At 42.2% G+C, this 17,987-nt stretch overlaps 1 protein-coding gene across 5 annotated transcripts in view; it reads right to left on the bottom strand.

Annotated features, from left to right (window-relative positions):
* LOC115160629 (E3 ubiquitin-protein ligase HECW2) overlaps nt 1-14,665 on the bottom strand; it is a 60,427-nt gene extending 45,762 nt beyond the window's left edge. For 2 of the 5 annotated variants that reach the window (XM_029710842.1, XM_029710846.1), the window contains exon 1: nt 14,005-14,665. The gene's annotated coding sequence lies outside the window, so the exon portion shown is untranslated. Of the gene's footprint in view, nt 1-7,031; nt 7,053-7,205; nt 7,233-14,004 lie in introns of those variants that run through there. The other 3 variants (XM_029710843.1, XM_029710844.1, XM_029710845.1) reach the window with 3 other exon arrangements.
* Between the last annotated feature and the right edge of the window lie 3,322 nt (nt 14,666-17,987).

The raw sequence follows: 17,987 nt of genomic DNA, 5'->3' as shown, positions 1-17,987 counted from the left end.
ATGTAGCGAACGATAAGAGCAGCAGAAGAATTCAGTTTGAGTCGTCAAGCACCCAGTCACCAATGCAGTACTAGACGTAGCCGTTCCAATTTACACACCGCGTCATTCTCTACTTCTTAAATCAACCTTTCAAATGAATCAGGAAATCTGTGTGTGTGTGTGTGTGTGTGTGTGTCTCTTAGATTTACTGCCCCAGAAAAGGCAAGTGGAGAAAGGCAGCTGTAACTGCTTCTCTGGAAGCTCCTAATTCAGCAAAGGCCGCGGGGGATATCGGGGGTGAGGACTGTCTGATTGGCTGTCGGATTCTGAACCACAGCCGTTTAGTAGGAAAAAGGGGGACATGCGACTTAATGATCCAACAGGAGCTTATTTTAGATGTGCTGAGCAACAACCAAGGCTTTTTGAAGCTTGGGTATAATTTGAGCTAATGCTAGCGCAAGTCATTTTTGATTTGGGCCGATCTATGCTGGGCTCGTCTCGTTGGCTGGTCAGCACTATTTTAGCCGACTATGCTGTTCTGGGTGCTTGGAGACCATTGCATAGTAATGTAGCTCCTCTGTAAATTGAGGCGATTTTTGACGAGCTTAAGGGGTGCGAGCTAAATCAAGCACCTAAACTATCTGAAAGAAAACGCGTAATGTTAGGAGCCAGGTCTACAGCCTTGAAGTCAGCGATGAAGACGCGACTCCGGGATGCTGGCCTTCTATGCTGTCCAGTATCTGTTCTTTTCCCCCCCCCATCTTAATCTTTAAATTGGCCAGTCTGCGATATGGCTTTTTCTTTGCAACTCTGCCTAGAAAGTCAGCATCCCGGAGTCGCCTCTTCACTGTTGATGTTGAGACTGGTGTTTTGCGCATACTTTTTCATAAAGCTGTCAGTTGAGGACTTGTGAGGCATCTGTTTCTCAAACTAGACATTAATGTACTTGTCCTCTTGCTCAGTTGTGCACCGGGGCCTCCCACTCTTTCTATTCTGGATAGAGACAGTTTGTGCAGTTCTGTGAAGGGAGTAGTGCAGAGTTGTACGAGATCTTCAGTTGCTTGGCAATTTCTCGCATGGAATAGCCTTCATTTCTCAGAACAAAGAATAGACTGATGAGTTTCAGAATAAAGGGCTTTGTTTCTGGCCATTTTGAGCCTGTAATTGAACCCACAAATGATGCTCCAGATACTCAACTAGTCTAAAGGACAGTTTTATTGCTTCTTTAAATCAGAACAGTTTTCAGCTGTGCTAACATAATTGCAAAAGGGTTTTCTAATGATCAATTAGCCTCTGAAAATGATAAACTTGCATTAGCTAACAACGTGCCATTGGAACACAGGAGTGATGGTTGCTGATAAATGGGCCTCTGTACGCCTACGTAGATATTCTATAAAATAAAATATGCGGTTTCCAGCTACAATAGTAATTTGCAACATTAACAATGTCTACACTGTATTTCTGATCAATTTGATGTTATTTTAAAATGGACAAAAATTGTGCTTTTCTTTCAAAAACAAGCACATTTCTAAGTGACCCCAAACTTTTGAACGGTACTGTAGTTTAGAGTGATGTTTCTGTAATACACATGATTGCCAGTGTTCTATTTGTGACACTTAGGGTGTGGGTTGATGGTCACTAGACTTGATGCCCTAACATTATAGATTGTTCTCATATCTGTAAGCAGTGCTTGACGCCAGAGCAAGTTACTGAAGGTCCAAGGAACGAGGACACAGATTATACACTGTTGTATTGTATTGATGACATTATGTGGACACTGATGTTCTGATTACTTTATGACTGCCCTTTGATGTAATTGATTACTGATGATCGCTCTATTACGGTTTTCTGTAGTAGCTGATGTTTCGAACTCTGTAGCAGGAGACAAAAGGTCACTGCTACACTGGGTTTTCTACAAGCCCCTAGGGCTAATGCTGACAAAACCGTTTCCTGTCTGATTGGGGTATAAGGGCTTGTTTAGAGAAGGCCAGGTAGACTTTATCTGCTTCTGTAATACCCAGAGTGATTTTTGATTGCTCTCCTTTTGTTCACCTGGACATTCCTATAACAGACGCGTACTGTGTGTGTGTGTGTGTGTGTGTGTGTGTGTGTGTGTGTGTGTGTGAGAGAGAAATATTTGCCTGTGCTTCCAGACTAATGCTGAAACTGGAGAAAGGGATGCCTGCATGGATGTCCCGGAGTCAACCAGACTATATAACTGGGGCACACACGCACAAATAAATATGGGCACAGCTACATGCACACACTTACTTGTGGGAAGAGGAGCATTTTGAGTAAACATAGGCTTTACAGTCGAGAGACAAAAGTCTGTACACTTGCATAGTAGTCATGTAATTGTTCTTGAGGTCAGTGGCGCAGCGGTGTAAGGCACTGACTCTAAGTGCAAGAGGCGTCACTGCAGTCCCTGGTTCGAATCCAGACTGCATCACATCCGGCAGTGAATGGGAGTCCCATTCCCCACACAATTGGGGTAGGCCGTCACTGTAAATAAGAACTGACTTGCCTGGTTAAATAAAAATAAAAAAACATGTAAAACAGTCCTCAAATTCTATCCATGTCTGTGTTCCATTGTTTTCACTGATCTGAGTGGGAGAAGTCTGGGTTGTCTTTGTCACTGAGCTAACGGGATAAGGAGTCTGTTCACTGCCTCTACACATAGGGCCTTGACCTGAAAATCCTTCTTCCCTTCCTTGATCTAACATGACTGGATGAAAGCTTCCACTACACTGCTTTCATCCATCATGTCAGATCTGTGATTTGTTGACATTTGAGAAAAAAAGAAGGAAGCAAGGATTCATTTTCAAAGGAGAAAAACAAGGCCATGGTAGCCATTTCTGTTTAGGACAACAATTGCAGGTTTGAAAGGTTGGTGAAATAAAAGGATGCTCTTATGTAGTGGGACCCACTGATTCCATCTAGTGCCTTGAAATTCTGGTTATAACTGCATGAAACAGTGTATTATTAGGCCTATAAATAAATAAAAGTTCAATTCGGACACCAAGCTTATGGTAAAGCCATAGAATCCTTTTGTTGGGCAAGAATACCAGAGAGCCATTTTGCTTGGCACAAATACTGGTAATTTCAACAACAACAAAAAAAATATTGTTTTCCTTCTGATAGCATTGAATCAACGTGGAAAACAGACTGGATTTGAAAGCAGTCATCCACAAAAAGGAATTTTGAAAATGTGTGACTTTTTCCTCAACTAACTTTTAACCTAAATCCAATGGCATGGTTCCAATTTTTGTTGATATCAATTTGAAATTCCGAACTAGATTTTGAACCTCCATCCCTTCTTTGAAGGAACGCCACTGATCTGATATGACTAGATCGGTGAAAGATATGTTGTTGACTAGGTTTGCTTTCTCCTGTCCAGTCATGTTAAATCAATCATTATTTCAAGGAAATAAGAAAGGTAGGAGAAAGGGAGATTGTACTTGCAACGTTTTGTATCGAACGGCAGGGGTGAGTAAAGATATTACCCTTGGGAGTTTGTAATATCACTGCGCTTCACTATTACAAATCCCTCACACCTCAGACCTGGGACCCACTTCCAATGGCCACACAGTGTACCATCCCACTTCTAACACCAATGTAGTGAATGGGGGTGATTACCTCCCTGAGCGGGGATGGAGCCATGGCAGCAACAAACCTTGGTTAAGTTCACAACTACAGTATTCATTCAAAACGGCAAGTTAGTGAACTGTTGTAATCGTCGAATGTGACGAATAAAATTTGATTTGAAATAAACTATAAAAAAAATAGGATGCCTGGAATAAGGATATTGCCGTTCTTGGCAATTGACCCGCATTCTACCAACACCACTGCACACTGAGTGGGAAAGGTATCACCTCCCCTCTCCTTATACGTCTGTCCCCCTGCTGGAGGATGGTTGGCGCCCCTGTGAATATTGATTGACAGTGGTCTATCTTCCAGGCTTCCTGTTGATATCAGTCTGTCCAGAGGAGATCTGGGCCTCTCAAAGGCTGAAAATAGATGACAGTATGGACGAGTGCACACACACACACCTCTTGCCAAGGAGAAGTGCTGAATCTTCACAACGCAAGGTGCTGTATACAGCACTCCTTTGCAGCACACACACACAAACTTGCACTCCCATTATGTCATGCGCATGGGTGTGTATACACACTGACAGTAGTATCTTAGCAAGTGTGTGCACAGTATTGTTTTGGTTTTTGAACTGACAGCACAGACCTGTATGGTTATCAAATACTGTAATGGAAAAGTGTGAGTTTATGCATGTGCATAAATCAATTTCTGGGCTTGAGTACAATATGCACCTCCAGTGATGTCAGCAAAGGGATTCCTTTACTGTATGTGTGTTGATGTCAGCATAGGGACCCCTCAGTGCCCCTGTGGAGGTGACTGCAGCACTTTCCCGCTTGACAGAACAGGCACCTTGGGAAGCTGGCACGAAGAGTGTCACCAGGATCTAAATGTGCCTCAAACACTTTCAATCAGGACTCAGACATACAGCCAGCACACACACAGGCATATGACGCATACACATATGGCACCCTCAGAATCACACACAAAACCACGTGCCGAATGTGCTCATAGTCCACACAAACAGCTATAAGTATGATATGTTGTAAATGAACTATCCTAATGTTACTGTAGATGTAGGCTAATCATTCATGGACCCGTGCACCATGGGTAACGCAATTAATCTAAACATGTACATTTTGTCAATGCACAGAGACCTCATAATACTGAATGCCGTTCTTACTCACAATGAGAGCAGGAACAGACTGTGCAATAGTCTGCAATATCCCAGCAATATGCCATGGAGTTACTGTCAGGGCTACTTTGCTGGCTGCTTCCCAGTGAGAATATGTTCCTGAAATGAGTCACATACTGGGAGGTATCCCAGCAAAAAAAGTATGACAAATGTATGCACTCACTACTGTAAGTCGCTCTGGATAAGAGTGTCTGCTAAATGACTTAAATGTAGGTATCCCACAATGACCTGCAGTGTGAGCGAGCACCACAGAATTGTATTCTGTATTCATGAAGGATCACTTTAGAACGCAGATATTTTTATAAAACACAATGGAAGTGAAGGCTGCTAACATATGCACACGAATCTGTACCTTAAATGTTACCTTTACTGAAGATGTAGACACACACACACACACACACACACACACACACAGACAGTCAAAAAACACATGAAACAAGCATACAAACTGTACAGCCAACCCCAATGTGCTGTCATTACGCAACTTTTGAGGAAACCAGTTACACTTAACATCTGGGCAGTTTAAGTGATTTTGTAGTCATTACTCAAACCAGATAGTCACTGTGACCCTGTAGGAGGTCCAGATGTGAGTTGTATCAGCTTGAAATTGTTGACTAACTCCCCGCTAAGCCACACCTCCAATATCATTTCCCAGTGTGCCTTGCCTTCGAGTAAATAAGTTAAAAACATATCAACGACCATGTCTCTATTTTCAGTCCTTTGGCCTTCACTCAGTGAGTTCTTAGGCGAATATCGTTAAACTCTATGACAATACATGACATATCGCATAAGGTCTTATTTTGAGGCCTAGACAGGGCCCATCATGCCTACAAGTATAGTTCCAAATTACAGTAACAAATTACCAGATACAAAAAAAAAATTAAAAATGGATTTCCAGGAATCTTACAACCAGGATATCTGTAAAATTTACCAGAATTTTGCAACCCTACTTGCAAGTCACATTATACCGTCTTGCAAAATTATATGTAAATCCCATTGGAATCCAGCCAGAGTTAGGATATCCAACAAATTTTTATTCACCCACAACCTGCATTCAGAATGACTGTCAGGGTTAGGAACATAGATAAAGGAGCCTACCTAAGCCATTTAAACTGGAACAACCATTTCAGTAACGCGTGCAAAAAAAAACTAAATGACTGGATTAATTTATAGATCTTTGTCTTGCATAATCAATCACTCAATGTACATGCAAAAACTCAAATATTAAAAACAATGACATTTTTTACCTGTAGTAAAGCATGCTGGTTAAATTAATTGATTATTAAAAAAAAAAATTGAGATGTGACTTCATTTAGTTGAGTCAGTACCACAAACAGTTTAAGTAATAATTACTTTTCATTGACCGAGTTCAACTTATAGTCACTGTTCTTACTCTCCCTACTTACTGTACATCACTTTGTCCAACTACACCGTATGACTTACTTTCCCCACGAAACAGATGGCGACAACGACAGCCTGAGACAACCAGGGACAATAACATGCAAACGTTACCACACTGGGTTGCCGATAAGCACAGACCTAGGATCAGCTTATCATCTCTGAACCGTGGCCTTAGAATGGCATCACCCAAACTTCGTTATGTTTTTTAACCATTTAATTTGTTTCCTGAACTGGGTACAGATGTAAATGATCATCTCGACCCTGTTGGTGACTGCATCCGTCCAACCAAGTGAGGCTTGGCAGGACTTAAAGTTTGTGAATATGGGCATTTGTGAATATGGGCATTTCCATCTATACTGAACAAAAATAAAAATGCAGCATGTAAAGGGTTGGTCCCATGTTTCATGAGCTGAAATAAAATATCCAAGAAACTTTCCATATGCACAAACAGATAATTTCTCAAATGTGTCACATTTGTTTACATCCCTGTTAGTGAGCATTTCTTCTTTGCCATGATAATCCATCCACCTGACAGGTGTGGCATATCAAGAAAATGACCATGCTGTTTAATCAGCATGGTCAATCAGTTATTTTGAGGGGACAGCAAATTTACACTGTTATACAAGCTGTACACTCACTACTTTACATTGTAGCAAAGTGTCATTTCTTCAGTGTTATCACATGAAAAGATATACTCAAATATTTACAAAAATGTGAGGGGTGTACTCACTTTTGTGAGATACTGTATCACGATATAGCACATTTTCTGTAAATTCAGTGAATAGTTTATATAAAATGACCACATGTAAAGGCCTATTTCTTATTACATTTTGAATTATACGCAACAAATTAAAAAAAAGGTACTTACTCAGTATTATCTCCTTTTATTTAGAAGCTTTGTGCAAATTTTCAATTAAGTGTATAACAAAATATTAATGTATAAAATAAAGGTAAATAGAAAACACTTCAACTATAGTTGCAAACAAAATAAATATATTTTTTGGGCATTAATACGTGTCACATGTCAATTTGTATGTGGTACCTGGGGTGGCAGGTAGCCTAGTGGTTAGAGGGTTGGGCCAGTAACTGAAAGGTTGCTGTATCGTATCCCAGAGCTGACAAGATAAAGATCGGACGTTCTGCCCCTGAACAAGGCAGCTAACCCAACGTTCCTAGGCCGTCATTGTTAAGAATTTGTTCTTAACGGACTTGCCAGGTTAAATAAATGTAAAAAAAAAAAAAAAAAAACACTTGGGTCGAGTGTTCGCACCAACTCACGAAACCCCCGTTTCTCGCCTGTGTAAATTGGCGCCATGTCTTTGCAGATGTAATTTGTAACGGCAGCTGTGATCTCCTTCCATCTTCGTGATTCTATGCCATAATATGGTGTGCCGGGGGCAAAAGCCTCTTGCAACGTCTGAGTCTGGGGTTTGTTTTGAGCACTCGACTGTACTTTTTTGGGTCTCATCTGTAGACTCCGTACTGGTTCACATGATTCTTGCGTAAGTGGTAAAAGAGGTTAATGGTGTTTGAGCCCGTTGTCAGGACCGACCTGCAGCATATTTTGCAGAGGACGTTTTTCTGGTCTGTGTCAGACTTTTCATACCCAAACCACGTCCATGCAACCGAAGTAGCCCCTCTTAGGGACGAGTGCCGTGTCTCCTTTGTGTCACATTCACTCTCGTCCATGTTTGTTTGTGTTGCAAATTTCCTTCCACACGGCACGCAACGCGTCGTCCAATTGATGAAAAATATTGCCATAAAGAGTGATTTGCGACACAACGAAATAAACGACTGAGCATAATACGAAACAATAGACATTTTTCTATCGTCACACGATATATATCGTCATAGCGCCCAGCCCTAACAGGACAGTTAACTTGCGCTGCCCTCAAACCAAGGCACGCTGCCTGATAATTATCTATAGACGGTTTCAACTTGTCAATTTCAAATTACTTTAACAGGTTTATTTTCTAACAGTTGGAATTGAGGTGTGTGCCACATTAATTCACATAAGTAGTCCATTTCAACTGTTAGGCGTTACTGAGCCAGACAAACTTCTCTCTTCGAAGAGAACCCAAGCACTTCCCCAGATCAAGTATCTCTAGTCAGAACAGGCCTTGCAAACTTTTCCCTCCTGGCTAGTGGTGTAAAGTACTTAAATAAAAATACTTCAAAGTACTACTTAAGTTGTTTTTTGAACTTTTAATTTTCTTTATAAATGTAGTAATGTATGTACTTTTTACTCCATACATTTTCCCTGACACCCAAAAGTACTCCTTACATTTTGAATGCATAGCAGGACAGGAAAACTGTCTAATTCACACACTTATCAAGAGAACGTTCTACTGTAGCATACCATATGCATGTATGGAGCATAATGTATTTACTGTTTATTCCATTTTTCAAGTACTGGTGAAAAATCATGCATTCCAATTCTTGCATAGATTGTAATAGACACGTGTTTAGAATACGTTTTTGAAGGTTGTACTGATTATGAGCTAATGCTAAGCTATGTGTGGCACCATGTTTGTCACGTAAGCGTCTGTCAGACCAAAGATGTTATAACGAAACGAGATGAAGGGATAATTCACTCGACTGACTTGCGCTTTCACGACAACTGGGAACTCTGAAAATACGAGGTCAAATCATGTCAGTGATCTTCAGATTGGAAAGTCAGAGCTCTAACAAGAAGCCCGAGTTCCCCGGATGGAATTACGAGTTGGATGACCGTTAAACTATTTTTCCCAGTCAAAGCTCGTTTTTGTACGAGTTCCCAGTTGTCTTGAACACGCTGAAGTCAGAAATGTTCCAGTTGTGTTGAACGCGGCATCAGATTGTAACTATGGTACATCAGGGTTGCCAGCGCAGATCCCCCTTTCCAGTGGTTTTATTTAGCATAAACTTCTGTGTTTGCCACCCTTTTATTAATAAATCCCCCATAGAAATATTTCCTGCATCATATCCCCCCATGACACCTTCCCTCCCATGGACTTGAAAACCCCCACAAATTAAATGACCCCCCCCCACACACACAAACGGTTTCATCCCTGTTTAGTTTTTGCTCTACTGTTAGGCTAGTATTTGGGGTGATAACATTTTATTTGCATTGCGATTTGTCTAATACTGTAAACGACTTGTCAAGTCTTGTCCTCCGGTTCTTGTATATACAGTAACAAGTACATAGAAGACTTGCAATATGCTGAAAAGTGACCAAAGCTCATTTTTCAGGCAACGGGCGCAGCCATCTTTGACCATAACTTTGTTTATTTGCATCTTATAGTGAATAGCATTCTGGGATTGAGTTTTTGCTTGTCAAAAATAAACAATCATGGCTGCCATCAAAGAATTTAGCTGCTGTTAGCTTAGCTGACATGCATCTCTTTCTAAACAATATTACATTTCTCCCATCTGCTCACCAGAGATGTTAGGTCGCTAACTTATGTTTTGTTGTCAGCGCAACCAGTTATTTAGACTGGTTTATGGAATGAATTTGGCTGTGGATGTGTTCCATCTGATGCTTGGATGATGAAATTCAAATGTATCTATTACAATAAAAAGGTGAAATTGAGGAATTTAAGTTGTGAAGACCTTTATTTCCCATCAGTACAAAACATTGTTTAGCTGCTTTTCAGACAACTCTTCCAAAGACATTTGCAATGGTATGCTGCAGGGACCACTCAACACTGATCACAAATATGTGATCGTACACAAAGGGTTAAAAACATTTAAGACCAATAATGAAAAAAATACAATGTTGACACTGGTATGTTGAGAATATTGGGCTGAGTAAAAGCTTGTTGGGGGGGTGGTGGGGGAAATGTCCCTAGGGGGAGCAGCAGGTAGCTGACTAGTGGTGGCAATTTAGTGGTCTGAGGGTAGAAACTATTAGCCAGTCTCCCAGTTTTTGCCATGATGCTTCTGTACTGCCCGTGTCTGAGTGATTGAATCAGGGAGAACAGGGCATGGTTTGGGTGGCTGGGGTCCCTGATGATCTTCTTGGCCTTCCTGCGACACCTGATGTTGTAGTTGCCATGTAGGGAAGGCAGTGCGCACCCAATGGTGCGTTCGGCTGCACGTGTCACCCTCTGAAGCGCCTTCCGGACTGCGGCGGAGTTGCGGAACCAGGCTGTGATGCAGCCTGGTGCTCCTGAACACTGAGGGCCCTCAGGGACAGGCTGAATTTCTTCACTTTCCTGAGGTTGAAGAGTCGCTGTCATGCCTTCACCACGGCCCTGTTGATGAGGGCGTGTCCAGCCTGGTTTCTCCTGAAGTCCACAATCAACTCCTTTGTTTTACTAACATTAAGGGAGAGGTTGTTTACCTGGCACCATTCCGCCTACATCCTCCCTGTAGGCTGTCTCATCGTTGTTGGTAATCAGGCCTACTGCTGTTGTGTCATCAGCGAACTTGGAGTTGGAACTGTGGGAGGCCACACAGTCGTGCGTATACAGAGAATACAGGAAGGGACTGAGGACGCACCCTTGGGGGCCCCCCGTGTTTAGAACCACTAACGAGGAGGTAATGTTGCCACCTTTACCACCTGGGGGGGGGGGGGGGTCAGGAAGTCCAGGACCCAGTTGCATAGGGAGGAGTTCAGACCCAGGGCCGTGAGCTTTGTACTGAGCTTATAGGGCACTATAGTATTGAAAGCCGATCTGTAGTCGATGAACAGCATCCTCACATATGCATTCCTTTCTGTGGATCTGTCAGGGCGGTAGGCAAATTGGAGAGGGTCAAGTGTGTCGGGGAGGGAGGTGGTGATATGGTCTTTGACTAGCCTCCCAAAGCACTTCATGATGACAGAAGTCAGTCAGTGCTACTGGTCAGTAATCATTCAGTTCAGTTACTTTCCCTTTTGGGAACAGGGATGATAGTGGACATCTTGAAGTGGGTATTAGCGGCCCGAGTTAGGGAGAGATTGAAAATGTTTGAGAACACAACAGCCAACTGGTCTGTACATGCACTGAGGGCATGGCTAGGGATCCAGTCTTGGCTGGCAGCCTTGCGAGGGTTAACATGTTTGAATTACTTACATATGTCCTTAGTGGAGACCGTGTGTAGCCCATGTTGTCACTGGGGGCTCTCCTCGGCAGCTCAGAGTCATTATCCTCAAATCATGAGAAAAAAGGTGTTTAGCTTCTCCGGTAGGGTGGCTTTGGTGAATGCGATGTGGCTGGCTTTTTATTTGTAATCCAAGATTGTTAGGAGCCCATTCCACTTACGCCTTGTGTCCAACCCGCTGAATTGCTTCTCCACTTTTTCCCCTACACTTGTAGTTCGCCATCTTGATCGATCTGCATAGGTCGTATTTGTATGGTTTAACCAAACAATTGTCCCTGGTTACCTTGCCCTGTTTATAAGCAGAATCTCACTCTTTCAGTTTTCCTACAAGGCTGCTATCAATCCATAATTTTTTGAGTCGGGAACGTTTAGAAAGACACTATCGGTATCAAGTCATCTATGCATTTTTTGAATCCGGTGACTGTCGGCATATTCATTGATGTTATTCATCTCCAGAGGCAACCCAGAACATATTCTAGTCCACGTGATCAAAACAATCTTGGAGAGAGAATTCTGAATGGTCGGACCAATGCTGTGTAGACCTCACCACAGGAACATCCCTCAAGTTTTTGTTTATAGGTCGGGAGAAGCACGATGGAGTTATGGTTGGATGTGCCGAAAGGAGAAATGGTCAAGAGTAGAATGTGAGTTAGACAGTCAATGTGTTGGTAGTAATTACTTTTGTTAAATTCCCCCACAACAATGAATGCTGCCTCCAGAAATGTGGTCTCCAGTTTGTTCAGGGTCCAATTAAGATCTTTGAGAGCCTTTTTTGTTTCGGCTTGGGGCGGGATGTACTCGGCCATTGCGATAATCCCTGAGAACTCTCTCAGAAGGTAAAAAGGGCGACATTTGATGACCAACTATTCCAAGTCGGGGGAGCAGAAGCTTGCAAGCTCTTGTACGTTTCCTCTGTCACAAAATGGGTTGTTGGTCATAAAGCAGAGCCCACCACCTTTGCTCTTGCCAGAGACAGCCCGCTTACAATCTGCTTAAAAAAAACAGTAAAACCCGCTGGTTGTATATAATCCGTTTGGATGTCGGAGGAAAGCCAAGTCTCAGAAAAACAGTATATTGCAGGATCTGATGTCCCCCTGAAAGGAGATCCTCACTCTGAGCTCGTCAAGTTTGTTCATTAATGATTGAACATAGGCGAGTAGCATGCTTGGTAACTGAGGACGGGTCGCCCAGCGTCTTAATCTTATTAAGACCCCGCCACATCTACCTCTCCGTCAGTGTCGTCGCTTCGTACTCTCCGGTAAGACTGCCAAGCAGATCAGCGCCTAGTCCATTGTTCCGCCATCTCAAGGAATTCGGGGAGGTTGGATGGACAGTGATTACCCAGCAATTTGTATTCCAATAGTTCTACGCAGATGTATGTAGTAAAACTGATTAAGAACATTTGAGAAAACGCACCAAAAAAGTAGAAACTGGCAATGTTTTATTGAAGCGAGGCACCCTCTGTCGGCGCCATCTTAACCACCTATACATCACTAGAGCTTGGGATGTGTATAACGGTCGAAGCTCTGCTCTTCGTTCACTCTCTCCAAGCCAATATGTATCCCATGTACAGTATATTACAGTGTATTGCATTGAGGGCTATGGATGGGGTAGAGAGCAAAGCGCTGCTGGATATGTACGACACACTCCCCCTCCAAACTACACATATTTGATTAGTAGTGACCCTATTGAGTATTTCCCACCCCACTTTAGCTGAGACAGGTAGAAAAGTTCTCTACAAGCCAATAAGTATCCCATATACCGTGTATTGCATTGCAGTGAATGGCGTGGGAGTAGTAAGGAGTCACCAGTGCTCTGTATTAAACCGGTTGCCAGCACAAGAGACCATTTAAGTTTCAGACTATGGAGTAATTCCAATAACACATTTGTATTTAATTGAAAGTGTATTTATTTTAATATAGTCTACACAACAGCTTTCAACCACAGGAGGTTGGTGACTCCTTAATTGGGGAAGACGGGTTCGTGGTAATGGCTGGAGCGAAATAAGGGGAACTGTATAAAATAAAACACATGGTTTCCATGCGTTTGATGCCATTCTATTTGCACTGTTCCAGCCATTATTATGATCCGCCCTTCCCCTCAGCAGCCTCCATTGCAAATATCAGTATTTGTGTAAACTTTCAAAAGAAATGCAGGTATAAATAGAGTATTAAACTTCGCCAAATTATCCATTTATTTTGTCAAATTCGGTTGCAGTGCTGTGAAAAAGTTGTACTACACTAGAGTCCAGCCCCCACCCCAAAAAAATCTAAGAAGAAAATCGATATTCCCAAAGTTTAGCACGTCTGTGCAGGGGGACTCTTATTTTGAATAAAAAAATACCCGATCGTGCTGCATGCATACTATCCTGCTGCTAGGAACACGGTAATGATGCAAGTACTACCGACATCGATTAATTTGCATGTCAATACGTTTCTGTGGTGCGTCGAGCGCACAGGCTCATTGCCTTGCACACAATCCTGAATAGGGACTATACTGAACAGTATGCTACCATTACTTGCTATTGGGTTACTCTGGGATTTCCCTACGTCATTTCTTAATGCACATCTCATTAATAAGACGCAGGCTTTAAATCAATCACTTGCACTTCATTGAAAGTGATCAACACATGCACACATGACGCTTATACCAATGTAGTGGTTTGACTATAAACATATTTAAATTCCTTTTGTTTTCGATAAGAATGGTGACAATGAACGATAATAAAATATAACATTCTGACCACGGGTGCATCGGGTATCCTACCCATGACTTACCTTTTGCGCAGAGGTGCGAGATAACGGACCCAAAAATAAACGTGAGCACAGCCTTTATCCGCAGTTATGGTGTTGATATCACGATGAATTAATTCGTTTCCGTTTTGTGCAGTCTCGGATTTATGAACGGGCGGGGTACCGCTTTAGGGGGCCCAAGTCCACCGCAGGGGTGTAGAAATACCCTGGGTTTGAGTCACGTACAGCGTCGGCATCACTCCTCCGGTTGGCAGCACCGTTGGTGTGAAATTTTCGGGTTGCGGAGGCAGGTCGGCCTTTTTGCAGCAAAATGTCACCGTGTCTAAAGGTGCGCGCTAGCAACACCATTCTCCTTAATTATTACAACTACACGGCTCGTTTTGTCCCCTTTTCAACGTATCCCCCATATTTGCTTCTTCATCGCAATGCGCCTTCTACACCCTCACGAATAAGGTCCTCCGTATCATCTTCTCTGCCAGCAAATTCTCACATCCGAACGCCCTGCCCCGCAAGCAATGCAGGTTTGGAGCCAAACCTACCGAGTAAGATGGCGAATGTAGCCTACTTAATTATCACAGTTTGGCTATGAGTCCTTTCTCTACCATTTTTTGAAATGATGCATAATATACCTGATGCGTGAGCCGTGCCTCCTCACTGTTGATATGGTTTCATTATATTATGGGGGAGCGCACAACGTGGGCGGTGACTTAAAAGGGATAGACCAGCGTTTCCCAAACTCGGTCCTCGGGACCCCAAAGGGTGCACGTTTTGGTTATTGCCAAACACTACACAGCTGATTCAAATTATCAAAGCTTGATGATTAATTGATTATTTGAATTAACTGTGTGGTGCTAGGGCAAAACCAAAACGAGTTTGGGAAACCCTGGGCTCGGCCCATCCTGCAAGTGAGTGATTTATAGCCAGTAATCTTAAATAATTCATAGATTTTAAACAAAAAACACTTTCTGTTTGTCATAGACAGACAATATGAGATGAATATGAGATATGAGATGAAAGGTCAGTTCCAAACAAGTTCAGGAAGCCAAGCTAGAGCTCTGTGAGACGTTCACAGAGTTGGGGGCATACATTATGAGACGTTTAGAAAATATGCTTATTTTCATTAACACTTAAAATGCTAATATATATTTTACCACTATAAGGTGAAATCTTATAGTTAGTCATTTTATAATTTGATTATACTATATTTAAAAACCTTGTAAGTAAATTCAAGCCTTATTCATATAGTTTTGTTGAATAGGAAATACGTCCACAAAATATTTCATATTTTCATATTTGTACTGTGTACTTGAGCTTGTGTTGTTTAAAGTAACTACACCTCAGCAATTTATATAAAAAAATGTACTCTTTCTTGGACTATGCAGCATTGTTAGTTATTTTTTATGGCCCTGTCATTAAAAAAATAATAATTGGGGGGATTACGTAGATAACATTTTCGATGACATTTAGTAATCGTTTTGTAATTAGCAAGGGTCTTGTCATTTAGTAATTAGCAAGGGTCTTGTCTGCGTAAATGTTAAGGGGGCTGGCTGTATGGTTGTAATGAAGGGTGGTGCAGGACCCAATATTGATGACATATGGATATACTGTGCCTTCGGAAAGTATTCAGACCTCTTGACTTTTTCCACATTTTGTTACGTTACAGCCTTTAAAAAAATATACGTTTTTATTTTTTATCCTCAGCAATCTACACACAATACAAAACAAATAATGACAAAGTGAATACAGGTTGTTAGACATTTTTGCAAATGTATAAAAAATAAAAATCAGAAATACCTTATTTACATAAGTATTCAGACCCTTTGCTATGAGACTCGAAGATGAGCACAGGTGCATTCTGTTTCCATTGATCATCAATGAGATGTTTGTACAACTTGAATGGAGTCCACTTGTGGTAAATTCAATTGATTGGACATGATTTGGAAATGCACACACCTGTCTATATAAGGTCCCGCAGTTGACAGTGCATGTCGGAGCAAAACCCAAGCCATGAGGTCGAAGGAATTGTCCGTAGAGCTCCGAGACAGGATTGTGTCGAGGCACAGATCTAGGGAAGGGTACAATTTCTTTTTTGGCAGCATTGAAGGTCTGCAAGAACACAGTGGCCTCCATCATTCTTAAATGGAAGAAGTTTGGAACCACTGAGACTCTTGCTAGAGCTGGCCGCTCTGCCAAACTGAGCAATCGGGGGAGAAGGGCCTTGGACAAGAACCCGATGGTCACTCTGACAGAGCTCTAGAGTTAATCTGTGGAGATGGGAGAACCTTCCAGAAGGACAACCATCTCTGCAGCACACCACCAATCAGGCCTTTATGGTAGAGTGGCCAGACGGAAGCCACTCGAGTAAAAGGCACATGACAGCCCGTTTGGACTTTGCCAAAAGGCACCTAAAGACTCTCAGACCATGAGAAACAAGATTCATTGGTCTGATGAAACCAAGATTGAACTCTTTGGCCTGAATGCCAAGTGTCACGTCTGGAGGATATCTGGCATCATCCCTATGGTGAAGCATGGTGGTGGCAGCATCATGCTATGGGGATGTTTTTCAGCGGCAGGGACTGTGAGACTAGTCAAGATCAAGGGAAAGAAAAACGGAGCAAAGTTCAAAGGGATCCTTGATGAAAAGCTGCTCAGGACCTCAGACTGGGGCGAAAGTTCACCTTCCAACAGGACAACGACCCTAAGCACACAGCCAAGACAATGCAGGAGTGGCTTCGGGAGAAGTCTCTGAGTGTCCTTGAGTGGTCAAGCCAGAGCTCGGATTTGAACCAGATCGAACATCTCTGGAGAGACCTTCTGGGGGTGACTACTGTACCCCCATTAGTAATATAGACAGTTCCAAAAACTAACCCACCTCTCAATCCTATTTCCTCTCTAAATTTTACCCTCCCCTTTTGGGACAAGTGATCTAGCCACATTAGAATAGATCAACTTTATTATCCCATTTGATGTTATAATACACAAAAACACAGAGTGGTACACAATAACTCTTTAGAACCCATAGCCGCAGTCAACGGCCTTTCTTTAAATTATTATAGCGGCCATGAACAGCCTTGTTTTTCTAACAATAATATAAAATTACCTTGCTAACAACCTGTTGCCATATTCGCGTGGCTGTTGTCATCAACCGGGAACAGGGTATGCTGTCATTTGACTTTTCAACAACAACAAAAAATACTTCATTGCTGAAAATGATGGTGCCGAAACAGACACGACTTTTTACTGTGAAGGAGGCTGTATCTACAGTATGTTGGTTGGTGATACGGATTCGGGCACGTCCTTGCACTTTGAAAAGGGATGATGTTGAGGTGAGTAAAATAAGTAAACAGCAGATATATGTTTGGTGTTGTCGATGTTTGATGCTGTGAAACTTGGGGAATAACGTTATTTCTTAGATTAGTAAATCATGTCATGATAACTTGGTTGGTACAGGTGAGCAAATCAGCGGTGGAGCTCGAATGATTGCTCTCTGTCTCATGGAAATAACATTAGTTGCATTGTTGAGCTGTATATAGTCAGCTAACTAGTTTGTTGTTTTGTCTTGTTTTCCACTGATGTAATTCATATAGAAACGGCCCAAGCTGCTTGCTATAGCTAATTAGTTAACTACTATAGTTAGTCTGCCAGGCAAGAAATGTTTGGCTGCGCTCACGAAGCATCACCCTCAGCTGTCACTTTCACTAGCTAGCCATACAGACAACCAGCTAACTAGCCACAAAAATGAAAGCTAGAGTAATTCGTTTTCATCTGTTGGGCTTAGGTTATGGTTTGTCATGTTTGCTAGGTCCAGATATTCATAGGCTATGCATCGCTTCATTTTCCTATTATTTGACAGCTTAACTGTCGTGTTAGGGTAGTAGGTGTCCGTGCAGTGGCGCTCATATGATGAGTTGGATATTTGTGACCCGATTCAGGAAACTAGGCATATGTCGCAAGTCACGACTTCACAGGAGAGCCGTTTGAACGTATTATTTTTATTTTTTTATCAA

This window comes from Salmo trutta, chromosome 24 (genome assembly GCF_901001165.1).
Source record: "Salmo trutta chromosome 24, fSalTru1.1, whole genome shotgun sequence".
Lineage (NCBI taxonomy): Eukaryota > Metazoa > Chordata > Actinopteri > Salmoniformes > Salmonidae > Salmo > Salmo trutta.
The sequence above is the reverse complement of the archived record's forward strand: the minus strand, read 5'-3'. Positions and strand labels throughout refer to the sequence as shown.